Raw genomic sequence first — 26,653 nt, 5'->3', positions numbered from 1 at the left:
GTGTGGAGATTTGATGAAGTGTTTACTTAAGGGGGCGGTTCATTAGGAATTTGTTAACATTGGACTTGAAGACATCCAAGTTGTAGTCCGGAGGGAAGCAGGCAGACGGAACAGAGTTCCACAGGCGTGCAGTTCTAAGAAAGAAGCTTTGTTCATGGAATCCGCGTTTTTATTTAGGCACAGATATAGAGTGGGGGAAATTTTTAACAGTGGATTCAGCTAGACGGGTATTTTTCGTAAAAGATTGGCGAGGGGGGACCAGAGATTGGAGTTCAGACGAGCACCTGCCATGGAAATTGCGATAAAACAAGGATAGGCTCGCAACGTCTCTTCTGTGGGAGAGAGGTTGCAGGGTAGAGAAAAGGGCATCCCCCACTAAGCCACGAAGTCTATTTTGTACTCTGTCAAGGCAGGATAGGCTGCTTTTAGCAGCTCCTGCCCAGATATGGCAACAGTATTCCATCCTTGGACGTACTTGGCTTTTATATAGATAGAGAATTGCATCAGTAGTGAGATATCTTCTGGAGCGATAGAAGGATCTCACCATCTTTCCAGCGACCTTGGCAACAGACTTGATGTAAATGTTCCATTTCAGATCAGGAGTAAAGGTCAAACCCAGAAGCTTGTCAAAACACGGGGCCTCACCCAGACGAGAGCCATCCATCACAACTGATGCCAGATGGGGATCAGAGCGTTGATGATGTAAGGATAGGAGTTTGGTTTTGGATGCATAAAAGGTAACCAGCCACATCTTCCCCCACTGAACCACGCGCTCCAGATCAGAAGAGAGAGAATCAGAGAGAACTTTGTCATCTATAGCCTTTGATGTGTTGCCGTAGATGGTCGTGTCATCAGCATAGATGTCAACGAATGATTTAAGTATGTGTTTAGGGAGGTCATCGATGTAGATCAGGAAGAGAGTTGGGCCCAGGATTGACCCCTGAGGAACTCCAGCATTTATATTGCAGGCCTCCGATTTTTGTCCATCTACCACTACTCTTATGAGCCTATCGGAGAGAAATGATTTAATGATTGAGAAAACATTTCCAGTTATACCATAGCTGGAAATCTTGTGAAGTAGACCCTTATGCCATACCTTGTCGAAGGCCTTTGATATGTCAAGAGCAATTGCCCTAGAAAGGAAGCCTTTGTCAAGAGATTCACTAATCCTGTGTGATATAACCATCAGCACATCTGCGGTAGATCTTGCAGAGCGGAAACCATATTGTGTGTCACTAAGAAGGTTATTCCTGCTGAGGTGGTTGACTATTTCTCTATTTAATATGGATTCCAGCAACTTACTCATAACACACAGGAGACTTATTGGTCTGTACTGAGAGGGAGATGACTTATCACCTGAATTCTTAAATACAGGGCAAACTGATGAGGTCTTCCAGGGAGTCGGAAAGCACTTCTCCTTAAGGCAACATTTAAATAGTTTCGTAAGTATGGGAGCAAGTTCTGGTTGAAGCTTTTTTAACACTATAATTGGGATGCCATCAGGGCCAGTTGCTTTACTGGAATCTAGGTTCTTGATTAGCTTGGCGACCTCACACACAGATATTTGTATGTTACCTAGCTTGTTCTGTGTTATAGGAGAAAATATGGGGAGTTGATGGCCTTCGTCGCATAGGGTAGAATTAGCTGCAAAGTTCTTTGCAAACAGTTTGGCCTTGTCTGACGCTGACGAGATGACCTCTGGTCCATTAATAATGGTTGGGATAGAACGCACACTTCTGTTCAGGATCCTATTTGTTATTTGCCAAAACTGGTGGGAACCAAGCCGCTGATCAGCTACCTTGGATTTAACAGACTGGGCATATAGCTCTCTTGCATTTTTTATTACTCTTTTACAGTGGTTGCTGGCGTTCCTGAAAGCAGCTTTAGTCTCAGTGCATCTATTACGTTGGTAGCTATGGAAAAAGTGATTTCTGTGTGCGATAGCAGCAGCACATTCTGGGTGAACCCTGGCTGGCTGTTAGGTTTTTGTTGGAATTTTTTAGATGGAATGAATTGGTCAATGCCTACAATTAACCATTCGGTCAGATCTGATACTATAGAGGGCACTTCCTTTTTAAACATGGAATGCAGAGGTAAATCTGATATGAATGTACGGAAGCTATCCCAGTCAGCCATAGAGTATCGGTATACAGTACGGTGGAGGAGTACGTCTGGGGGCTTCTTACATTTCGTTTTTATCTTAACTGATACGACGGAGTGGTCGGAGGATCCTAGAGGAGAATGAACGGAACATGAACATAGCTCAGGGGAAGTAGAGAGAAAAAGGTCTAGGAGGCTTGCATATTGATCGGGTGTATCGGGCACACAGGTTGGTTCGCGAACAATCTGAGTGAGGTCATAAGCAATGGCAAAATCATGACAAAACCTTCCCTCATAATCTGTCTTATTTGAATGGGTCAGCCATTCCAAGTTATGGACGTTGAAGTCACCACAGATGTGGATGTTAGCCGAGGGATGTGAAGACAGTATGTGGTCTATTTTCTCATATATGCTCTTAAAGATATTAACTCCGCTGGCAAACTCTGCGGCTACTTTTCCAATTTTGAACACTCTTCCGCTGTCTTCTCTTGAAAATGGACTAATAAGTCTGAAATATATTGAGATTTATATCACCATTGAATACAACAGAAAAAAAAAATTACTGTTGTTTAGAGTTAAAATTTGTGTGAAAAAGAAAAAACAAACAACAAAAAAAAGAACTTTATTTCTTTTGTTTGCATTTAATTTTACTCTATATAAAAAAAAAAATCTCGCATTGTTCTTGGCTTTTAATTTTACCTTATAATTTTCTTCAACAATGCTTCAAGCAAACTACAACCTACTTATATATATATATATATATATATATATACATACATAATTATCAATAAAAATTATTTAAAAAATACTACACTTTAATACTATTTTGAAAATTAAAAAGAACCTATTTTGTAGTTTGGGGGACAGTAGCCTGTGGTAAATGAAAAGGCTAGAGTTAGGGTTAATGGGGTTTTCATAAATAGACATTATTTGTTTGCTAGGCTTATTGTAATATATATTATATATCATTCAAAACTACGTGTTTGAATATATGGGTAGGTGTTAGTTTTATTCATTTAGAACTGTGTATAAGCTTCACCGCTCACTCATTTTGTGACCAAATTTCAAACAATTTTTACAGTTCATAGGCCCCTTCTCAGCTATATTTTGAAAAAAAAAATTCAATTTTCGTTTAGTAAAACAAAAGTTTTAATAGAATTCAATGTTAAAATATTCTCAGAAATTTGTAAGGGACGTAGCGACGTTTTGTTTCTGATTGGCTGTTGGTTATCATAGCAACCAAATTTGTTATGCTACCTTAAATCAGCCGCGGATGGCGGAGATGATGACGTAACAAGATATATATATATATATAAAAAACTGTCACTAATAATTCACCGCTGTCTCTATCTGTCGTTCAGAATTCACCGTTGCTGTGCTCAAACACTAACCAATGCAAAAACTGACTGCTGAATGAACGCCACAATCCAGAGAGAGAAAAAGAGAGAAATCCAAGAGAGAGAGTGAGAGAGAGAGAGAAAGAGAGAGAGAGAGAGAGTGAGAGAGAGAGAGAGAGAGAGAGAGAGAGAGAGAGAGAGAGAGTAACAAGTGTAATAGAGAGAAAATATTATTTCAAAGCAAAGCCTGGAAAAATCGTGGTTCATATAGAAAAATGCGAGCATGAAAAGTAATGTGGTTAAAATTAAGCATGGAAAAGTAAAAGGACTAGTTGTTAAAACTGGAAAAGAAAAAGAAAGATATTCCAATAAAAAATATAATAAATTTATAACTTTAAATATTGCATTATTAATTAAGAATTGATTATATGTTAAATTGAATTTTAAAAAAAGTCTTAATGCTGCAATATTTTAAGTTATTAAAAAGAGTTGAATTTAATTGTAGTTTTCAGTAAAATACAGTAGAGTTTTTTGTAATTTTTTTTTCATTCATGTTCATTTTAGTTATCAAAACTGAGAAAATTATCTTGAGTAAATTACACTGAGTAATACGAACAACCTACTGTTTAAAAAGTAAACAATAAAAATGTGATATCTTGGTAGATGTTGTTAATTCTTTTTTTGGGGGGATGGGGGGGTTAAATCTTGGATTTCTTACAATTTCACACGTTTGAAGCAAAAATAAAAATTAATCGTATTTCACCATAACATTATATATGTCTAAAGCAATACTACTAATTAGTGATTACTTGTTTCACAACGAGACAGTATAATTTTTTCTACTTCACTACAGGACCCTAAGTATATCTTTGTTGAGCAATAATACTAATTAAAGATTACTTGATACACAACAGGACTTATGTGCCCTTATTAATTGTTCTTGGAACCTGTTTATGATTACTGTCCATAAAAGTGTAAAACACAAATATGAAAAAGGAATTGAATAAAGATTTGAATTGATTATATCACACCTAACTGGTGGAATTGTGTAGTAGCAATCGATTGTCATTGTACATCTAATTATCAGTACTAATATAGGCACGGCCAAAAAATGGAAAAATAAGGAATAGTTGTTGTTTTGAAAAGGAATTAAAATCCATTATTCTTGAGCAACTTGGTTTTTCCAGAAAAATGAAAGCTTGAATTTTATCATATGAAAAGCAGAACAATATAAAACTTTTTCCTACTATTTTTAATGGAATTTAAAATTAAAATTTTTTTAAAATTTCCAAACCATTCCATAATTTAGCTTCGATCGCTAAAACATCTAAATATTTTTTTAAAAGGTTTATGAACCAAATAATTTGATGATGAAAAATAAAACACATTAAAAATTCGGATTTTCAACATTAAAATATGATACGTGCGCAGTTGTTTTGTTTTTTTTTTGCTTCTTTTATCTACAAACCTCACCCTTCCCACAATACAATATATTTTGCTCAGTTTCGGCTAATTATTTTAAGCATATTTGTACCCACAAATAAAGAAGGTTAGGTTGTAGACAAAAAATATATATTAATATCGATTATGAAAAAAGTACACCATTATAAAACTCATTCTTCACTTAAATGAAAATTTCGTACTGATTGGATAATTACTTAATTTTTGGTAAATTTTTAAATAGAGACTCCGTCAAAAAAATACTTACTCCCAGTGGCGACTCGTGCCTGGAGCTGTGGAACTGCAGCAGAGCACCCCCAAGTTATTTCTACTCAATATTATCGATACACGTTCAAAAGAATACGTTTATTTTTTTCTTTCTATGAAGCATAAAAGTAAAACTTTGCTTGGAGCTGCGAACTTCACAGTTACACATTCTTAGTGAAGTTCGCTTGTGCGCATGCCCGCTTTAGACGGCCGATAAAAGCCAATTTGGAGCTGTCGTTTTCGCAGTTCCAAACGCTTGTGAAATGCGGTGTTTGTGTGTTTTCGCTTATATTTTTTTTTAAGAGGCTTGTTTGCAAATGTTTTGCTTTTATTATTATTAAAAAGTGTAACGTGTTCTTGTAAATAAAATCTCCACCTTAAAAAATAGTTCTCACACTTTTAAATGCGATTTAAGCAGACAAAAATATACAATATGCCAAACTTTTTTTTTAATCAAAAGTGTTCGGGCTTTTAGCCGTAAAGCTATCAACGGGACTAATGTTATTTTTTCACCTATATGGCTTATTTTGTTTGTGTTTTTAAGTAGTTTGAAATCTATTTATTTTGTAGTAGTTAAACTTTACAGAATAAAAAATATTTACATTTTTTTCTATAGAAAAGTGAAGAAAATTTATTTTTAAAATACATTTTAGTTAGAAATGTTTTTAACTTTATATATATATATATATATATATATATATATATATATATATATATATATATATATATATATATATATATCGTGAAATTTATTTACCTCCCACGAGGGCAATGTAAGAAGTTTTACACTTTGAACAAAGTTTTTTTTTAAATTAAAATATGCAATAACAAAACGAGCTTGTAAGTAAAACCGTTTTTATAAAAATCCCAGTAAATAGCAAAGTTTGTTTGTTTTTGTTTTTATATAAAAAGTTGTAAAAAGATTTGTAAATAAAATTATGTATCTTTAAATGTTTTCTGTTTGCTCATAGTACAAACATGAAAACTTTTTTATTCTATATTTTATTTATAAAGTAAGTTTTGTTATAAGCACATTTTTAAATTTTAAATAAAACTGTTATACAATAAAACCACGTTTTAAATGGTAATCTCCTAACTTTACCATAGTGTGCATGCAAGTAAATTTCAAAGTTTTTGTATTTATGAAAAAATAAATTATTAAAAATTTGTAAAAAAAATGTATTTTAAAAAATGTTTTTCATTGTTTGCCTGCGGAAAAAGCCCATAAAATTTTATTTAATCTGTAAAGTTTAAAAGAAATATATTTTTATATATTTTTTAGTACTCTGTAAAGTGTACACAATTTAAAATAGTATTTTTAATTAAAATGTTTTTGCGCATTATCCCTTTTTCGACGGCTTATAATGGCGAAGTTTTCACAGCTGTCTCTCCATGAAATTAAGAAAAGAAGCCGTTCAACGCCTGATATTCAAATATCTCAACCAGATATTAGCAACAACAAAATGTATATTCGTAGCTTTAATTCTGAATGGTACCAACGGAAAAGTTGGCTTTGCAGATTAGAACTAAAAAAGGCATTGTTCTGCTTTCCTTGTTTGTTGTTTGGGGGTGGATGTAACGTGGACAATAGATGGTTTCAGAACTATTAGCAAAATGAAAGATAGAACTGAAAAGCATGAGAAGTCAAAGAAGCACGTTGACAATGTAGTTTCCCTTTGAATGTTGGGGACCGTAAATATTAAAGAAAACCTTAGTGAGGCTGAAATGATAAAAGAAGAATGAATAAGAATGCCTTTCGCAAAGGTTTTATCAGCTTAAAATATATACACGTGTTTGGCAAAATCAATATGGCGGAATCATTAGTTCCGGCCAAGGGGAATAACTATGATTCATTTTCTGAAGAGTTACAGTAATTTATTATAACATTTTCCCCTTCAACAATAATTAAGTATGGAATTATAGAAGTTAAATTTAGTCTGTTCAGTACTAGGTTAAAAAATCCTTATATTTACTTGGAAATCGCCGCATTCTGGACGATCTCCGCACTGACTCACAGGGATTTTTGTTCTCAGCATCCACATCGTGGCTAGTATGGATATGTTCAGGATCAGGTAAGGGATTCTTCTCCTCCACGTCGATATTGTTTTCGTCAGGTGGCGGTTCTTTACGGGCTTCAGGGCTTGCAGTATTGTTTTCATCGTGTTCGTCTTCTTGATTTGAGGAGTTAGGGGCCAGGTCTCGCACATTGACAGTAGTTTCTGCACCAGAGGGTAGTCGTACATGAGCATAGTAGGGGTTGATGTCTAATAAGGTAGCAGGGGTTAATGGAGGGTCGAGCTTACTAGACAGTATGGTTTCTGACATATACTGGGCCTGGTTTCGCCCAAGTGGGAACAGAAGTTCCGGAGGAAGATCTACGATTATATTTGACCATTCTCTCATGGGAAGTCGTATTGGTGGCAGTGCATAGTAACGACCTGATTGAATGGAGAGCGTTTGGTAGTATATCTTCCCAATGAGGCAGTTTCATGTTGCTAGAGTGTAAGGTCGTTTGGATGGCCTTCCATAAAGTCCCATTGATCTTCTCAACTTGCCCGTTACCCTCAGGGTGGTATCTACTTGTTTTAGAGGTGGCGATACCTTTGCCACGTAAGTAATCTTTGATTTCTCCTGCAAGGAAGTCGGCAGCCCGGTCAGTGTGTATCATATCGGGCATGCCAAAAATAGCAAATAGTTGGTTTAGGCAATGGATCACGGTTTTACTAGTCATATCCTTGCAGGGGAAGGCAAAGGGAAAGCGAGTATATTCATCAATTATAGTGAGTAAGTATTTGTTACCACGTACAGAAGTAGGTAAAGGGCCTTTAAAGTCGATGTTTAGTCGCTGGAAAGGTAGTATAGCCTGTATGAGTGTTCCTTTGTTACAACTGGCAAATTTAGGTTTCAAATACTGACAGGAGGAGAACGAGTCTGTTATGTTTTTAATTTGTTCTAAAGAGAAAGGAAGGTTTCTTGTCCTGATGAAGTGGCTGAGTCGCATGACACCAGGATGGCATAGTGTTACATGCAAGTCGTGGAGGTCTTGCAAAGTGTGCGTTAATGCAGAGATGCGAGAAAACATATCAGCAGCTGTATTTTCCGTTCCTGGGCAGTAAGTAATGCTGAATTTGAATTGTGATAGTTCGATCCGCCACCGACATACTTATCATTTTTAATTTTTGATTTTCTCTTATTATTGAACATAAAACTGACGCTCTTTTGATCTGTAATAACTTTGAAATGTCTCCCGAGTAAGAAGTGTCGCCAATTTCGAAGAGCTTCGACAATCGCAGCAGCTTCCTTTTCGACCGCATGATGTCTAATCTCGTTCGGGCTTAGTGTCCGAGAAAAGAATGCAACAGGTCTACCCTGTTGGTTCAGCGTAGCAGCAATGCAGTATTTACTGGCATCAGTTTCCACTACAAATTCTTTGTCCGGGTCAACAGTTATAAGGGTGGCATTACTTAAGTCGGTCTTCAGCGTCTGAAAAGAATTTAGAATAGACGGGGGTAGTGGAAACTCCCTGTTATGGTTCAGCGGCAGTATCTTATCAGAAAAATTTCGAATGAATTTACTATAGTAAGAGAACATACCAATTATTCGTTTTTGCGACTGTAAATTTAGAGGCGGTGGCATTTCAAGGAGTAGTTTTAGCCTCAGGTAATCAGGAGTAATTTGGTTGTTCTGGATTGTGTACCCAAGAAATGTGATAGAAGTAGTAGAAATGATGCTCTTACTTTGGTTGAGTGTGATGTTTCATTTTTTTGCTACATTATAAAACCTTTGGAGGTTGTAATCATGTTCTTGTTGATCCTTTCCGCATATCGTGACATTGTCTACATGCACAAAAGTATCTGTTAATTTGTCTCTTTCTACAATGCCATCGATGCATCTTTGAAAGGCAATCACTCCGTTAGTGACGACAAAAGGGATACGAGTAAATTGGTAAAGTTTTCCATTTACTTCGAATGCTGTGTATTTCCGATCGGCGTGACTAATTGGGATTTGATGGTAAGCAGACTTCAGGTCAAGTGTTGTAAAAACGTTGTATCGAGCTATGTCATCAATCATTTTAGTAATGTTAGGCATGGGATAGGCATCTAGTTCTGTAAATCTATTTATGGTGTCACTGTAGTCGACCACCATTCTTTTTTTTTTTTTTGATTCTCGTTAGAGGTCACTAAAACTTGAGCTCGCCAAGGAGATATAGAGGGCTCTATTATGCCTTCCCTCAGCATTCTGGCAGTTTCCTCTTTAATAAAAATGTTGTCAGTGAATGAATGACGATGAGATTTGGTGGCAATAGGGGTCGTCCGAGTAGAAAGATGAGAGAAGAGGGGAGGAGGAGAAATTTTGATACATGGAAAACTGTTACTCTTACCCATCGCTCCAATAACAAGTTCTTCCCTGGGACCGTCGAATTTCAACGTCACAGTTTTATATTGTTTTAGAAGGTCTTTTCCGACAATCATATCCGTGAACAGGTCCTTAATTACTTCCACCGTCATGGCGTGGTGGTTTTTACCGTTTAGAGAGATGTCAACAACAGTTTCACCGATGATTTTAGCATGATGATTCGGGTCCGCCAATGCTACGGTTTTCAGTTTGGGGATAACAAAAAGTTTCAGCTTTCTTGCTGTATTTTTGCTAATGAACGTCCCCACGCTGCCGGAGTCTACCATAGCATTCACTACCTGCCCATTTATTTCGCATTTTGTGTAGGTGATGTCTTTGGCACCCGTTCCTAGTCAGGAGAGATTGGGTGAGGGGGAGTCCGGGTCATACAACACAGCAGCAGGAGAGGAGGATGATCTACATACCTTAGCCCAATGGCCATTTTTTTTTACATTTTCTACACTCGGCATTACGCGCAGGACACATCGCCCGTGCATGCCGTGTGTTCCCATAGAAGAAACAAATTCCTTTTTGTAATGTATTTCCTTTTACAGCGGCTAAGGGAGTTTCTTCTGGTTGAACTACGGTAGCTGTTACGCTCTGGTGGTAATCGAAGCTGGCCGTATGCTTCTCCGCTTGTTCTAGGGACCTAGCCACTGTAAATGTCTCTTGTAGCGTCGAGAAAGGTTTTTCAAGTAGGCGCTGACGGATAGACGAAGACGAGATGCCGCTAATGAACGCGTCCCGTATATATTGTTTTTTGTTTTCCTTGGCACTTACCGCTTGAAATTCGCAAGATTTAGCGAATACTTCCAATTGTTGCATGAACTCGTCGATGGTTTGTGTCGGTTTCTGTTTACTTGTCAGGAGTTGATGTCTGTTAAATACAATGTTTGTTGGTTTCATATAAATAGCGTCTAGCGTTTCTATGGCGCCGTTGTAATCCGTGGTGTCGCTTATAATTTCGAAAATTGTCGCTGAGACAGAATTAATCAAAGCGAAAAGATTTTGCGCATTGTTTTCGATTTGGCCGTTATTTAACGTGCGTAGATAGTATTCGAATGTTAACTTCCAATGTTTGTATATTTTTTCCGAATTCGGAGCAGTTGGTTCTGTGTTAAATCTGTCTGGCCGCAGTAATTTGTCCATTTTTTTTTTTTTATATTTTAAGCTGATAAAATTGAAATGATAAAAGAAGAATGAATAAGAATGCCTTTCGTAAAGGTTTTATCAGCTTAAAATATATCCACATGTTTGGCAAAATCAATATGGCGGAATCCTTAGTTCCGGCCACGGGGGAATAACTATGATTCATTTCCTGAAGAGTTACAGTAATTTATTATAACAGAGGCCTACAGACTTTCGATGGTCTCGGGGAAGAACTTGTTATCGGAGCAATGGGTAAGAGGGACAGTTTTCCATGTATCAAAATTTCTCCTCCTCCCCTTTTCTCTCATCTTTCTACACGGACGACCCCTATTGCCACCAAATCTCGTCGTCTCTCATTCAATGACAACGTATTTATTAGAGAGGAAACTGCCAGAATGTTGAGGGAAGGCACAATAGAGCCCTCTATATCTCCTTGGCGAGCCCAAGTTTTAGTAACCTGTAACAAGAATAAAAAAAAGAATGGTGGTCGAGTATAGCGACACCATAAATAGATTTACAAAAATGGATGCCTATCCATGCCTAACATTACTAAAATGATTGATAACATAGCTCGGTACAACGTTTTTACAACACTCGACCTGAAGTCTGCTTACCATCAAATCCCAATTAGTCACGTCGATCGGAAATACACAGTATTTGAAGTAAATGGAAAACTTTACCAATTTACTCGTATCCCTTTTGTCGTCACTAACGGAGTAAGTGCCTTTCAAAGATGTATCGATGACATTGTAGAAAGAGAAAAATTAACAGACACTTTTGTGTATGTAGACAATGTCACAATATGCAAAAAGGATCAAAAAGAGCATGACTACAACCTTCAAAGTTTTTATAATGTAGCGAAAAGATACAACATCATGCTCAACCAAAGTAAGAGCATAATTTCTACTACTTCTATCACACTTCTTGGTTACACAATCCAGAACAATCAAATTGTACCTGATTACCTGAGGCTAAAACTACTTCTTGAAATGCCACCGCCTCTAAATTTCCGGTCACAAAAATGGATAATTGGTATGTTCTCTTACTATAGTAAATTCATTCGAAACTTTTCTGATAAGATACTGCCTCTTAACCATAACAAGGAGTTTCCACTGCCCCCGTCTATTCTAAATTCTTTTCAGACGCTGAAGACCGACTTAAGAAATGCTACCCTTATAACTGTTGACCCGGATAAAGAATTTGTAGTAGAAACTGATGCCAGTAATTACTGCATTGCTGCTACTCTAAACCAACAGGGTAGACCTGTTGCATTCTTTTCTCGGACACTAAACCCGAACGAGATTAGACATCATGCGGTCGAAAAAGTAGCTGCTGCGATTGTCGAAGCTCTCCGAAAGTGGCTACACTTCTTACTCAGGAGACATTTCAAAGTTATTACTCATCAAAAGACCATCAGTTTTATGTTTGATAATAAGAGGAAATCTAAAATTAAAAATGATATGTTGTTTGCGGATCGAACTGTCACAATTCAAATTCAGTATTTTTTACTATCCAGAAACAGAAAATACAGCTGCTGACACATTTTCTCGCATCTCTGCATTAACGCACACTTTGCAAGACCTCCACGACTTGCATGTTACACTATGCCATCCTGGTGTCATGCGACTCAGCCACTTCATCAGGACAAGAAACCTTCCTTTCTCTTCAGAACAAATTAAAAATATAACAGACTCGTGTTCCTCCTGTCAGTATCTAAAACCTAAATTTGCCAGTTGTAACAAAGGAACACTCATACCGGTTATATTACCTTTCCAGCGATTAAACATCGACTTTAAAGGCCCTTTACCTACTTCTGTGCATGGTAACAAATACTTACTCACTATAATTGATGAATATACTCGCTTTCCCTTTGCCTTCCCCTGTAAGGATATGACTAGTAAAACCGTGATCCACTGCCTAAACCAACTAGTTTCAATTTTTGGTATGCCCGATATGATACACACTGACCGGGCTGCCGACTTCCTTGCAGGAGAAATAAAAAATTACTTACGTGGCAAAAGTAACGCCACCTCTAAAACAAGTAGATACCACCCTGAGGGTAATGGGCAAATTGAGAAACTCAGTGGGACTTTATGGAAGGTCATCCAAATGACTTTACACGCTAGCAACATGAAACTGCCCTATTTGGAAGATATGCTACCAAACGCTCTCCATTCAATTAGGTCGTTACTATGCACTGCCACTAATACGAATCCTCATGACAGAATGGTCAAATATAGTCGTAGATCTTCCTCCGGAACTTTTGTTCCCACTCGGGCGAAACCAGGCTCAATATATCTCAGAAACCATACTAAGTCTAGTAAGCTCGACCCTCCGGTAACCCTGCTACCCTAGACATCAACCTCTACTATGCTCATGTACGACTACCCTCTGGTGCGGAAACTACTATCGATTTGTGAGACCTGGCTCCTAACTCCTCAAATCAAGAAGACCAACACAATGAAAACAATCCTGCAAGCCCTGAACCCCTTTAAAAACCGCCAACTGACGAAAACAATACATACATGAAGAAGAAGAATCCCTTACCTGATCCTGAAAATATCCATGCTCCCCAAGATGTGGATGTTGAGGACCAAAATGTGGAGAAATGTGTGACTTACCTGGATAGACCACGTCCGGGTCGGTCACCGAAAATAAATAAAAAGAAAGAAAAGAAACGGTCAAGACTCTTATTTATAGAGTAGTGATCACGTGAGTTAGAAGAATATGCAAATATAGGTGAACGATTTTGCGATATAAAAAGCCTGTGCTGTTAAGAGGAGGCGCAGACTGTTGGCAGAAGTCAGTGCTGTCAGACGTGCTTTAGAGTTTTGTTATTATATGCTGTGCTCGATTATTGGGAGAGAGAAAAGAGAAGAGGAGGAACCAAGAAGACATTCTGCAGATACTTGACTTTGTGTTGGTTTTAAGCTATTTCGGCGCTTGGTGTGCGGTTACTAACAATGGACAGATTCGACATTCGCTTAATACCCGAGTTCGACGGATCTACCACTGGACCGGCTGTCGTCGAATGGATTGAAAAGGCAGAGAAAATCTGTAAACTGTGCAAAATTAAAGAACCAGCCACAGTTATCCCTTTGAGGCTAACCGGAGGGGCCTATGCAGTCTACCAACAACTCGGGGATGAACCAGACTGGGATGAAATCAAGCAGAGCCTGTATACAGCGTTTGGTACAGATCCATTTGTTGCGTGGCAACAGTTCACGAGCCGGACACTTCAACCCAAGGAAACAGTCGACGTGTATCTAGCCGACCTGCGAAAATTATCTGTACCGTTTGGTGGGGTCAACGATAAAATATTAAGCTGTGCTTTTTTTGGTAGGCCTACCCGAGGAGGTCAGTAAACTGTTGCGGGCATCATCAAGAATCGATGAATTGTCAACTGATGAGTTATTGGCCCGAGCTCGAAACATCTGTAAGGAACAGGAACCAATTGCAGCAGCAGCTCGTTTTCGACATGGAGGCAATGTGGACTCTCTTCCAGATAGTAATAAGCATGCCACCCTAGTGTGCTATAAATGTGGGGAGGCCAATCATTTTGCTAAAGAGTGCCGGAGTGATAGGAGAGGTGTATATCCACAATCAAAGAGACCAGTGCAATGCTATCGCTGCAATAAGTTTGGGCACATATCTCGCAACTGTTCGGGAAACGAAGTTGGGGGCAAGGTACTATCGCTACCCTTGCCCCCTGCCAACCAATAAACACAGGATTGCCTGTCATTAGCGTTAAACTTGATGATGTGCAGTGTTCAGCACTTATAGACACGGGGTGTTCCCGGTCTATAGTTAGTGCCCATTGTTGTCCGGTGTGGCGGAGGAACCCAGTCGGCGTTATGACCATCAATGGCTTATCACGGGTATGTTGTGGTGAAGGGACAGTCACAATCTGTACTGAGAAGGGTGACACAGCTAAAGTTGACGTTCTGGTGATGCAGGAGAAACCCCTTGGCTACGACATGTTGCTTGGAATTGATGCAATACAAGCACTAGGAGGCGTTACAATCACAGCAGCTAGAGGTATCAGGCTTGGAGAAGGGAAAGACGTCTGTGCAGCCATGTCGATTGAAGAAAAGGACTTCTGTGCTACATTTGATGACAACGAAAGGGTGTGGACTGCAAAGTGGAAATGGGCCATGGGCCAGGAACCAGATCGGCTGTGCAACACGATTCCAGAGTATGCAGTTTCTACCAAGAATAGGGCCGCATATGAAGAAGAACTTCAGATGTGGATTGACAATGGTTGGTTAATACCATACCCACAGGAACGTCTGGGACCACCCAAGGGATTAATTCCGCTCATGGCTGTTGAACAACCTACCAAAGAAAAAATTCGTCCCATAATGGATTACCGAGAGTTGAATCGGCATGTTGATGCGTTTACCGGAAATGCAGATGTGTGCGCTGCTAAACTGAGAGAGTGGCGTCAAAAAGGGAGCAATGTAGCACTTCTGGATCTAAAGAGGGCCTACCTGCAGATACGTGTCCATGAGTCATTATGGCCGTTTCAGACAGTACTACTCAAGGGAAAACTATATTGTTTGACACGTTTGGGTTTTGGCCTAAACGTAGCACCCTTGATTATGACAACCATTATTAAAACTGTTTTGATGCAGGATGAGACCACAGCAAAAGCTGCTTCAGCCTACATAGATGACATCTATGTTAATGAGGACATAATGTCTGCGGATGCAGTTCGAATAAAACTGAAAGCGTTTGGGTTAATAAGCAAAGACCCTAAGCGCCTAAAGGATGGAGTGCCCGTGCTAGGCCTCGAGGTCTGGGAGGAGGGCAATACGTTGCGATGGAAGCGAGGGAGCCCACTTCCAAAGTTACCCAATGTATTAACAAGACGTACTGTGTTTTCTATCTGTGGTAAATTGGTAGGACATCTACCTGTCTGTGGATGGCTCCGATCAGCAACAGGAGTGGTGAAAAGACGAGTGACTACAGTAACAAAAGGATGGGACGATGTTGCGGATGATGATTCTCTCCAACAAATGATGGCTGAAATGTTGTCCAGAGTGCATAGGAATGACCCTGCCCGGGGTGAGTGGCAAGTGTCTGGAAACGAACTAAATGCATGGGTTGACGCAAGTTCGTTGGCTACAGGTGTCGTGTTGGAGCAACTAGGTGTTGTTGTGGAAGATGCATGCTGGCTTCGTCCGAAAAATGATGCCCAACATATAAATTTGGCAGAACTTGATGCCACGTTAAAAGGTCTTAATCTCGCATTGCAATGGCAGACTAATGTTGTGCATCTCCACACTGACTCATTGTGTGTTTACCATTGGTTAACCGACACCTTGACTGGAAAGGCTCGAGTTAAGACTAGAGCTGCAAGTGAAATGCTAGTACGAAGGAGACTAGCAATAATTAAGCGTCTAGTTGACGAATACAGCTTGCAGGTAGACATTACGTTAGTCTCGTCGATGCAGAATTTGGCTGATAGCTTGACTCGAGTACCAAAGAGGTGGATCGATGCAATGAGGCAGGGATCCGATCTTCAACAACAAACATGCGCGACTGTAACGGATCAATTAACACCTGACCAGATCCGTATGATACACCAGCAGATTGGACATCCTGGAATTCAGAGGACTGCATATTTTGTCCGAAGAGTATGCCCTGCAACTACAAAAGCATCAGTGAAAGCAGCCATACGTTCGTGTGAAGAGTGTCAGAGAATTGATCCGTCACCATCCCAATGGCAAAAAGGGGAGGTGGAGGGAAACTGGCAGCGAGTAGGGATGGACATAACACATTATGGGGACAAACATTTTTTGACCATGACGGATTGTGGCCCGACGCGTTTCACAATATGGCGCCTGTTGACACGACAGGATGCAGCCAGCATTATACAACAGTTGAGAGCCGTCTTTTTTGAACGGGGTGCCCCGATTGAAATTCTGACTCATAATGCCGCCACATTTCGATGTCAAGAATTTCAGAAATTCGTGCACGAATGGGGGATTAAAATGCATTATCGGTATGCATATTATCCTGAGGGTAATGGTATAGCAGAACGGTGTCACCGCACCATCAAAAGAATTGCAGCCAGGACGCAGTGCTCTATTCCAGAAGCTGTGTACTGGTATAATATAACACCCAAGGACAATGCAACACCAGCAACTGCACCAGCCAATGGGATTTATCAATATGAACAGCGTGTGAAAGGAGTTGATGCCATACCATCAGTGGTGAGTGTTGTCAATACACCATATCAGGTGGGAGACCTTGTTTGGATAAAACCCTCGAATGCTGGGTGCACTACGAAATTTTTCCGGGGAAAAATAGACGAAATCATAAGTCCTCAGACCATGTTGATTGGTGGCATACCACGTCACGTAAAAGATATCCGCTCTTGTTATACCTCTTCTGATTCTGAGGACGATGAGGAGGATCACACACCGTTCAGAGATGATCCTGATCACTTACTGCCCCTTCAGGTGAGCATAGAAACACCACCAACAGAACCAGACGAGGGAATGATGGGACATACTGATGACAATAGCGAGGAGAGCGATGGACACAAGGAAGTAATGCCTCATCGAAATACTCGACAGAGACGAATACTGCCCACCCCCCGTGATTGCGAAACCCCGCGAGAAGGGATGATGGAGCACACCGAAAAGATGACGCCTCTGATTCTTCGGAGAAGTACCCGACAAAGACGGATACTGCCCCCCTGCCCTGATTGTGAGACACCGCCTATGGAACCACGAGACGGGATAATGGAACAGACTGGTAGTAATGATGGTGGTAATGAAGAAAACAGCAATGAGGAAGTGCTGCCCCCGATTCTTTGAAGGAGTACCCGCCAACGACGATTGCCCGCATGTCCTGTTTGTGATCATGAGATCAGGGGGGAGTGTGGAGAAATGCGTGACTTACCTGGATAGACCACGTGCGGGTCGGTCACCGAAAATAAATAAAAAGAAAGAAAAGAAACGGTCAAGACTCTTATTTATAGAGTAGTGATCACGTGAGTTAGAAGAATATGCAAATAGAGGTGAACGATTTTGCAATATAAAAAGCCTGTGTTGTTAAGAGGAGGCGCAGACTGTTGGCAGAAGTCAGTGCTGTCAGACGTGCTTTAGAGTTTTGTTATTATATGCTGTGCTCGATTATTGGGAGAGAGAAAAGAGAAGAGGAGGAACCAAGAAGACATTCTGCAGATACTTGACTTTGTGTTGGTTTTACAAAATCCCTGTGAGTCAGTGCAGAGATCGTCCAGAATGCGACGATTTCCAAGTAAATATAATGACTTCTTAACCTTGTACTGAACAGACTAAATTTAACTTCTATAATTCCATACTTAATACTTGTTGAAAGGGAAAATGTTAGAATAAATTGCTTTGACTTTTCCGAAAATAAAGGATCGTGGTTATTCCCCTTCATAATGACATACTTGACTGTCTTTTACAAATATACCGTGATGAAATAAGGGCAGTAATTAACAAAGCTTCCTTTGTAGCTGTCATGGCTGACGATACAACAGATATGTCTGAACATGCACAAATGATCATTGTTTCACAGTATGTCTTGGATGGAAAAATACTTGAACGCTTTTCGGGATTCTTTATTTCAGAAAACCAAACCGCTGATGGGAGATCAAAATGTATTCTACAACAATTAGATATAATCCTTCAAGGGAATCGCCAAAAACTGATAGCTCAGACATTTGATGGTGCGAATATCATGAAAGGCAAAAAAGCTTGTGTTCAGGCGAAAATAAAAGCAGTTTATAGTAATGCTAATTTCACTCACTGTTATGCGCATCAACTTAATTTAATAATGAGTAATGCAGCAAGTATTACACAAAATGCTAGAATATTTATCTGGAGCATTTTGGCTATTCCGACTTTCTTTTCTAGATCACCACAGGGTCTGTCCATTCTCAAGAAGGATGTAAGCAATCCACGTCCATCCGCCACAAGGTGGAACGTAAGCATGCGGACCATAAATAGAGTTCATGAAAATGTTCAAGCATTAAAAAACTGTCTCACTGAAATTCAGTCAACATCATATGTAGATGAGACCGTTGCAGAAGCGACAGGAATTCTGAAATATTTGAATGATGAAAATTTCATATTTTGGTTAGAGCTATTTCATCAAATTATGTCTCATGTTGATATTATTTATAATCAAATGCAATCTCGCGAAATTAGCATATATAAAGTCAATGAATACATAACAAATTTAAAAACTTATTTTAGAGATAAGAAACTCCAAATACTGTGAAAATCCTTCATAAACACTCAAAGCCGAAGCTAAAGAACTGCGTGACTATATATCTGTTTTATAACGGGCAGATATTCTTCAACTAAACATTTAATACTTGCTAAATTGTTTAACAAGAACTACCTACAGAAGAGATATCCTTGACAACTGAAGCATATCCCATGAGTGACAAAGAAAAGCTTGAAACTGAGTTAGAAGTAGTTTATAGTAGGTAAGATATCCATGAGTATTGCAAAGTAATTGATCTCCTGCATTTTTTTTGGAAAACAATTTAAACGATGTTCTTAGTGAAATTATAAAACTCATAAAAATTATTTTGACAATTCCCATAACTACAGAGGCAGAACGTTGTTTTTCAACCCTGAAAAGAATAAAAACTTTTCTAGGGAGTACCATGGGTTGCAAAAGACTAAATGCACTTGCAGTGCTTTCAATTGAAAAAAGTTCTTCAGGAGTCATTCAGAAGTTAAGGAGAAAATTATCAATCTTTTCTCACAAATTAAAACAAGAAGAATGGAATTTACTTTCAAATGAATGTAATAAGTAAAATATTTAAAATATTTACATCTATTTAGGATTCCTTTAAGTTATTGTATTTTTATACGTGTGCATACGCATAAATTATGTATATTTTTCATGTTTGTTTTATTTTTACACAATATTAAAACAATAAGTATTTTTTTAAACAGCACCCCCACTTATCTTAGGCACGAGCCGCCACTGCTTATTCCTTCCTTTCGTTTTAGCCGTGCCTATACTAATGTAATCGATGAAGGAATACACATAGCATTACTTTCCATTTGTGAAAAATAGTGTAAAAATCCTAAAGTTAAAGGACTTTACATTGTGAGTAAAACAGCCGCATTTGCGAGTGATTTTTCCAACTGGCGACTAGAAATAATAAAACGTTTATCTTTTGGCGATTGTATTTATTTCATTGACAATCTTCTAAAGCACATTACTGAATGAAAAATGCATGTTCAATTTTCACTTTTTTAAATAAAACGATTAAAGTCAAATTATTTAAACAATAAAAATTTAATAGAACAATATACTCTTTATTTAACAAAAGCTGTTTAAAAAACATCTGAAGAAATTCGAATGTTTATATCTTCAAGTTTCAACATAAAATTCGGTTCATATTTAGAATTACACTTATATAAAAGTTTAAAGTCAAATTTTAATACAGTTTAATATTTTTCAACAATTTTTATAATAGTATATTTATAGTTTATTTTTAATCTGTTTCGATTGGGGAAAATGATTGGGCGTAAATTATACTGAGTAATACAGAGAATGTACCATTTAAAAAGTAAATAATAAACACGTTATATTTTGGTAAGTTTTGTCAATTGTTTTCTTTTTGGGGGAAAATAAATTTTGGATGCTTAACAATTTCATATATTTTGGAGAAAAATAAAAATTAATTGTATTTTGCCACTACATTATATCTGTCTAAAGCAATAATACTAATTACCGATCATCTGTGTTACAATTAGGCAACACAAGTTATGTGGCATTATAATTATTTTTTTTAAATCACTGATTTCTTTATTACAGAAGGTGGTGTTATAATCCTACAACGATGCTTACAACAACCAATTATTTTCCTGGCTTTAATGTAATACTGTTGTATAGCACTCTAATCTATATAAGCAAGACCTAATAGAGAAAGGCTGCATTGCCAAGATATCCAGAATAAACTAGAAAGTCTGTTTCTTAAGCAAGGGGTTGAATTACAAAAGTTATGGTAGGAAATATGGTGCTAGAATACAGAGGGTACTTCTTGATACAAGCAATCATGTGAGATTCAAACCCATCGTTAGAAACGATGAAAGATTGAAAAAATTTGAATGGACTTTTTTATAGAGATCAAAAGGTGATCTTTAACAACTCGAATCTGAACAAGAAATTATGACAAGAAATTTGGAGCAGCAGAAAGTAATGTTAAAATCATGAAAACATAGAGCAACCAACATTTTTTCTTTTACTCTGCCCAATCCCTTGTCTAAATCTACCTAATCGTATATTTTTCCACTTTTGCTAAACACATGTTTTTGCCAATGAGCGAAAATGATGCAAGAGAGGGATAGAAAATATTTACATGATTAAATATTTACTTTGAAAAACTTTGATAAAACTGGCAAATGAAATGACTTAATTTAATTGTTTTTTAAAGATAAACTAGAACATGTGTATTTTTATCTTATATTAAAAAGTTATATCTAAAATTATTTCGTTTTGTTACATATAAGTGGTAAAGATTCTTTTAAATATATGAAAAATAGAATCCATTAATTTTTATTAACAAACAGGTATTGAATAAAGATATACTCATTATATTTTGAATTATATCAATAACGAATTTGTGGACGTTTTATAAAAATAAATATAAGAAATTCAAATTTACCATATTAAATGTATGTTTAAAGATGTATTCTATATTTTCAGCAATGAAAAGAAATAAATTATTTGATTTGAAACGATCATCATTGCCTTGATGATTTGAAATAAGGAAATCACATCTTTGTAAATTGTGTGTTTCTGCTCTTATAAAGAAGTTAAGTTTATTGCAGCAAATACAAACAAATATGGAAAACAAACAACATTCTTGTGAAGTATGTGGTTGTTCTTTTACGCGGAAGTCACATTTGTTGCAACATATCCGGACACATACAGGAGACACCCCATATTCTTGTGTAGTATGTAGTTCTTCTTTTACACGGAAGTCAAGTTTGTTGGAGCATATGCGAACACATACAGGAGACAAACCACATTCTTGTGAAGTATGTGGTTCTTCTTTTACACGGAAATCAATTTTGTTGCAACATATGCAAATACATACAGGAGAAAAACCATATTGTTGTGAAGTATGTGGTTCTTCTTTTACACGAAAGTCAAGTTTGTTGCAGCATACCCGAACACATACGGGAGAAAAACCATATTCTTGTGAAGTATGTGGTTCTTTATTTACACAGAATGCACATTTATTGCAGCATATGCGGACACATACGGGATATAAACCATATTCTTGTGAAGTATGCAGTTCTTCTTTTACACAGAAGGCACATTTGTCGCAGCATAGACGGACACATGTGGGTGATAAACCACATACGTGTGAAGTATGTGGTTCTTCTTTTACACATAAATCAACTTTAATGAATCATATACGAATCCATACAGGCGACAAACCACATTCTTGTGAATTATGTGGTTCTTCTTTTACACAGAAGTCAACGTTGTCGCAGCATATGCAAACACATACTAGGGATAAAATATACCCAAAACGAGTGAAATACAACGCTCTTGTAAATACAGACTCATCTTCTGTCTCACTGCGACGTACAACCTCTTCACTGGCCTTGTTACAGACAGTATCAATCAACACCTCTCCTCTAGAGCATACCTGAATAAAGAACAACAGCATGCAGAAAGAAAAGTTTTGGCACCAATGATCAGTTGATTGTTAGTAAAACCTTCCGTAAATGTTTTAGGAAGAAGCAGAAGAACCCAAGCATGGCTTTCATCTATTAAAAAAAGGAATTTGCTCTGCACGTGACTGCTGCAGTATTTTGATAATATCCATCCAATAATCAAAGAGATTATAGCTGTACATATAAAAATGTGGCAAGCAACCATGCCATTAAGCCACACACATGAATCTATAACAATCATTAACATCATGATCAGAAGAAGAATGTTCCAAAATAGATTATCTCCTTTAATCTTCTGCTACTCAATGAAAACCAGTGTGCCTCCTAAATCATAAGAATCAACCACCTGCCTTTCATAGATGACTTTAAGCTGTTTGGCAGCTCAAACGCTGACAAGTGGACTCTTGCAGGTCGTATATAAATTTTCCACAGAATGAGGTTAGGTTTGGACAAAAGTCCCAAGTGTCCCATCAGAGCTGGAAAGAAGGTCCGAATGGAACACCTACATCTGGATAAAGATACGTACATAAAGGATCTAGGAGAGCAGAGAAACTGCAAATATCTTGGCATTAAAGAGAATGATTTAATTCAAGATGCCAGGATGAAAGAAAGAATTGGCAGTTTATACATATACTGTGTAAGAAAAAAACTGGAAAACAAGTTTACAAACAAAAGCAATTGCCTTTAACCAACTAGCTATGTCTGGGATAATATACAACTTTAGTATTGTCAACTGGTCACAAAAAACATATACAGACTAGACACTAAAACATTGAAAATGTAAATATTGTACATAATAACATAAAAAAAACAATATCTGCCTAAGCTGTAGCAGTTCAGAGGATCAGGAGGTATGTGAGCACTGGGTAAATTTCAAAATGGTGCATCAACATCATGAAACAAGAGCCAGCAGAACAACTTCCAACATGAAACTGGCCAAACATTTTATACAAGACTGTCTTACAAATGAGACAGAACCAGAAAATAAGTCTGCTATAGAAATAGTCCAAAATCATCCCTAAAAATACTCAAAATAACTTCCATGGAAAAAAACTAGAAGTATGGGTCTAGCAACAGTAGCATTACTAGCTACATCAATTGCAGAATAATGGCGTCTTTAATAATTTGATTTTTGCTGGCTTGAATGCTTGGCACTGATTGAAACAAATACTCAATTTAGATTGGTTCCTTATATCGGGATTTAACCAATCAGAAACACTTTTCTCTTGAGCTGCACACCTGTTTGCTGTTGATATATAAAGACTTGCATTTACGCTTTTCAGTCAGTTTGCAGAAAGAAGATTAGGCTGCCTAACTAAACCATGTTACCCAGTACAACAATCAAATTTCTTTCTTTGCACGCAAATGAAACCTGACTTTAGTTTCTTGCTATGACACCATTGTATGGATTAATTGTTGTAAGATTTCCACATAATAATAGTGTGAACTCTGTCAGTCTAATAAACTAATTGTTATTCCTATCTATTAATATGTACAGACTTTGAATGAATATTTTTTCTCGTCCAAACACATGGACTTATAATAACAATTTTCTCGTTTGGATTAATAGACTTATAATAACATTTTCATTTTCTTGAATTAAATAAGTTCACTATGAATTTTCATAATCTAATATCATAATTACTAAAACTTGTGATTTATTTGTTGAACGATTATGATCAATATATTATGCATTTGTCACCAATTTACTTATTATTATATATTTGCACTACAAATTAATCAACATCCATTCATATATTAATTCATTAACACGTATGTGTCTTCTCTTTTTTAAACAAACAAGACTTTCTAAGGTGCTTTGGGTGATAATTTAGTTAGTCAAGATTCCAGCAACGTTTGTACTCGATAAACGTCCAGAAGTGAAGTCACTACTGAAGAAGGTTGTAATCTGTGAAGGGTGATGGTGTTTTTTTTTTACAAGGAAGTCACCACTTATCAAGGCCCGAAGTAAGGCGGAAGTAATCATAATGAGTGTAAAGTGAGTAGAATTGGGATTATTAAGGGTTCAACAAGCACTTTTTACATTGAATTATTAAGGGGACGGTTCAACAAGCACTTTTTACATTGTATTATTAAGGGAACGGTTCAACAAGCACTTTTTACATTGGATTATTAAGGGGACGGTTCAACAAGCACTTTTTACATTGGATTATTAAGGGGACGGTTCAACAAGCACTTTTTACATTGGATTATTAAGGGGACGGTTCAACAAGCACTTTTTACATTGAATTATTAAGGGGACGGTTCAACAAGCACTTTTTACATTGGATTATTAAGGGAACGGTTCAACAAGCACTTTTTACATTGGATTATTAAGGGGACGGTTCAACAAGCACTTTTTACATTGGATTATTAAGGGGACGGTTCAACAAGCACTTTTTACATTGACTTGAAGGCTATCATATTGAAATCGACCAGGAAGCAAACCAATGGAACAGTGTTCCACATACGGGTTGTTCTAGGAAAGGAATCTACGTTTAGATTTAGGTGCAGATAGAGAGTGGCGAAAATTGTTGAGAGCGGTTGTAGCTAGTGGAGTGTTTTTGTAAAAGTTTGGCCAGGGTGAACCATAGATTGGAGATGTTTGCTGAACTGTCTATTTATCAATCAGTACTAAGTTGGTAATATTTTGCCTGTTTTTGCTTGTTTGCATGTTTGTTTTTAAACTTTGGTGGTAGGTGTCCGAACGATTTTTCCTGTGGTTGAGTTGCATATATATGTATCTACTAATGATTGTGTCACATTACGTTGGAGTTACTGATCTGTGGCAATGGTGTGGGTAGAGATTAAATATGATCAGAGCTGTCTGATACGAAGATAAAAATAAAATGAATGATACACTACAACAAAAACAAGAGAAATAATTAACAAAAATAAAAGAATATTATAACTATCTTGTAAATAAATATTATAAATTATATAAAATGAAAATAGTTATCCTTTTAAAAAGATATTTTGTAAAATAGAATTAAAAGCAACTTTTTGTTATTTTTTATGATATGTGCATGAATGTAGCTTCTTATATTTTGTTATTATTCATTCAAACAATCATTTCAACTAGCAGAACCCGTGAAAATTCCACGGTAGTTGAAAAAATTTACAAACATACATCAGTAAGAAACTTATCACATAATAAAACAATTACAATGAGGTTGGATCATGTACAATGAAAAACTTAACTAAATCATTTCAGATCCTGATATCGTGCATCAATTTGTTAAACTGTTCTGATCTTATCCTGATCTCGCAGCATTATGATCATTTTATAATTAATCAGAAGGGACATTTTAAGGACATTTATAATTAATCAGAAGAAAGATTTACGGGGCATTTTGTAATTAACCAGAAAGGACTTTTCCAGAGAGTTTTGTAAATAATCAGAAGGGACATTTCCAGTGCATTTGATAATTAATCAAAAAGGATATTTCCAGAGCATTTTATAATTAATTTCAAGGTCATTTCATAATAAATCATAAGAGACATTTTCAGGGCATTTTATAATTAATCTGAATGGGAATTTGCAGGGAATCCTATAAAAAAAATAAGAAGGGATATTTCTAATGCATTTTATAATTAATCAGAAAAAAATTTTCCCGGGTATTTTAAAATTAATCAGAAGTGATATTTCCAGGGCATTTTATAATTAATTAAAAGGGACATTTCCACAGCATTTTATAATTAATCAGAGGGGACATTTCCAGGGCATTTTGTAATTAATCAGAAGGAACATTCCTAAAGCATTTTATACTTAATCAGAAAAGCCATTTCCAGGGCTTTTTGCAAATTATCAGAAAGGACATTTACAGGATGTTTTGTAAGTAATCAGAAGGGACATTTCAATAGCATTTTAGAATTAATAAGAAAGGTTATTTCTAAGGTATATTTTATAATTAATCAGAAAGGACATTTCCGGGGTATTTTGTAATTAAGGAACAGGGACATTTCCATGGTATTTTGTAATTAATCAGGGGGGGGAGCATTTCCAGAGAATTTTGTAATAAGAAGAGAAATTACCAGGGTATTTTATTATTAATCAGAAGCGATATTTCCAGCGTATTTTATTATTAATAAGAATGAATATTTCCAGGGCATTTCATAATTAATAAAAAGGTCACTTCGAAGCATGTTATAATTAATCAGAAGGTACATTTCCAGAGCATTTTATAATTAATCAGAACGACAGTTTTTGGGCCATTTAAACTTCATCAGAAAGAACATTTCAAGGGCATTTTGTAATTAATAAGAAGG

The 26,653-nt window shown here is 37.0% G+C and overlaps 1 long non-coding RNA gene across 1 annotated transcript in view; it reads left to right on the top strand.

Annotated features, from left to right (window-relative positions):
- The window catches only part of LOC145280166 (uncharacterized), a 31,788-nt gene extending 7,918 nt beyond the window's left edge, over positions 1 to 23,870 (top strand). Inside the window, exon 2 of the long non-coding RNA XR_013868567.1 lies at positions 21,402 to 23,870. This is a non-coding gene — a long non-coding RNA (uncharacterized LOC145280166). The remainder of the gene's footprint in view (positions 1 to 21,401) is intronic.
- The last annotated feature ends 2,783 nt before the right edge of the window (positions 23,871 to 26,653 follow it).

The sequence above is a fragment of the Euprymna scolopes genome, chromosome 7 (assembly GCF_053919585.1).
Source record: "Euprymna scolopes isolate OS-2025 chromosome 7, ASM5391958v1, whole genome shotgun sequence".
In the NCBI taxonomy this organism is placed as follows: domain Eukaryota; kingdom Metazoa; phylum Mollusca; class Cephalopoda; order Sepiida; family Sepiolidae; genus Euprymna; species Euprymna scolopes.
Note: the sequence above shows the minus strand (reverse complement) of the source record. Positions and strands in the feature narration are given on the sequence as shown.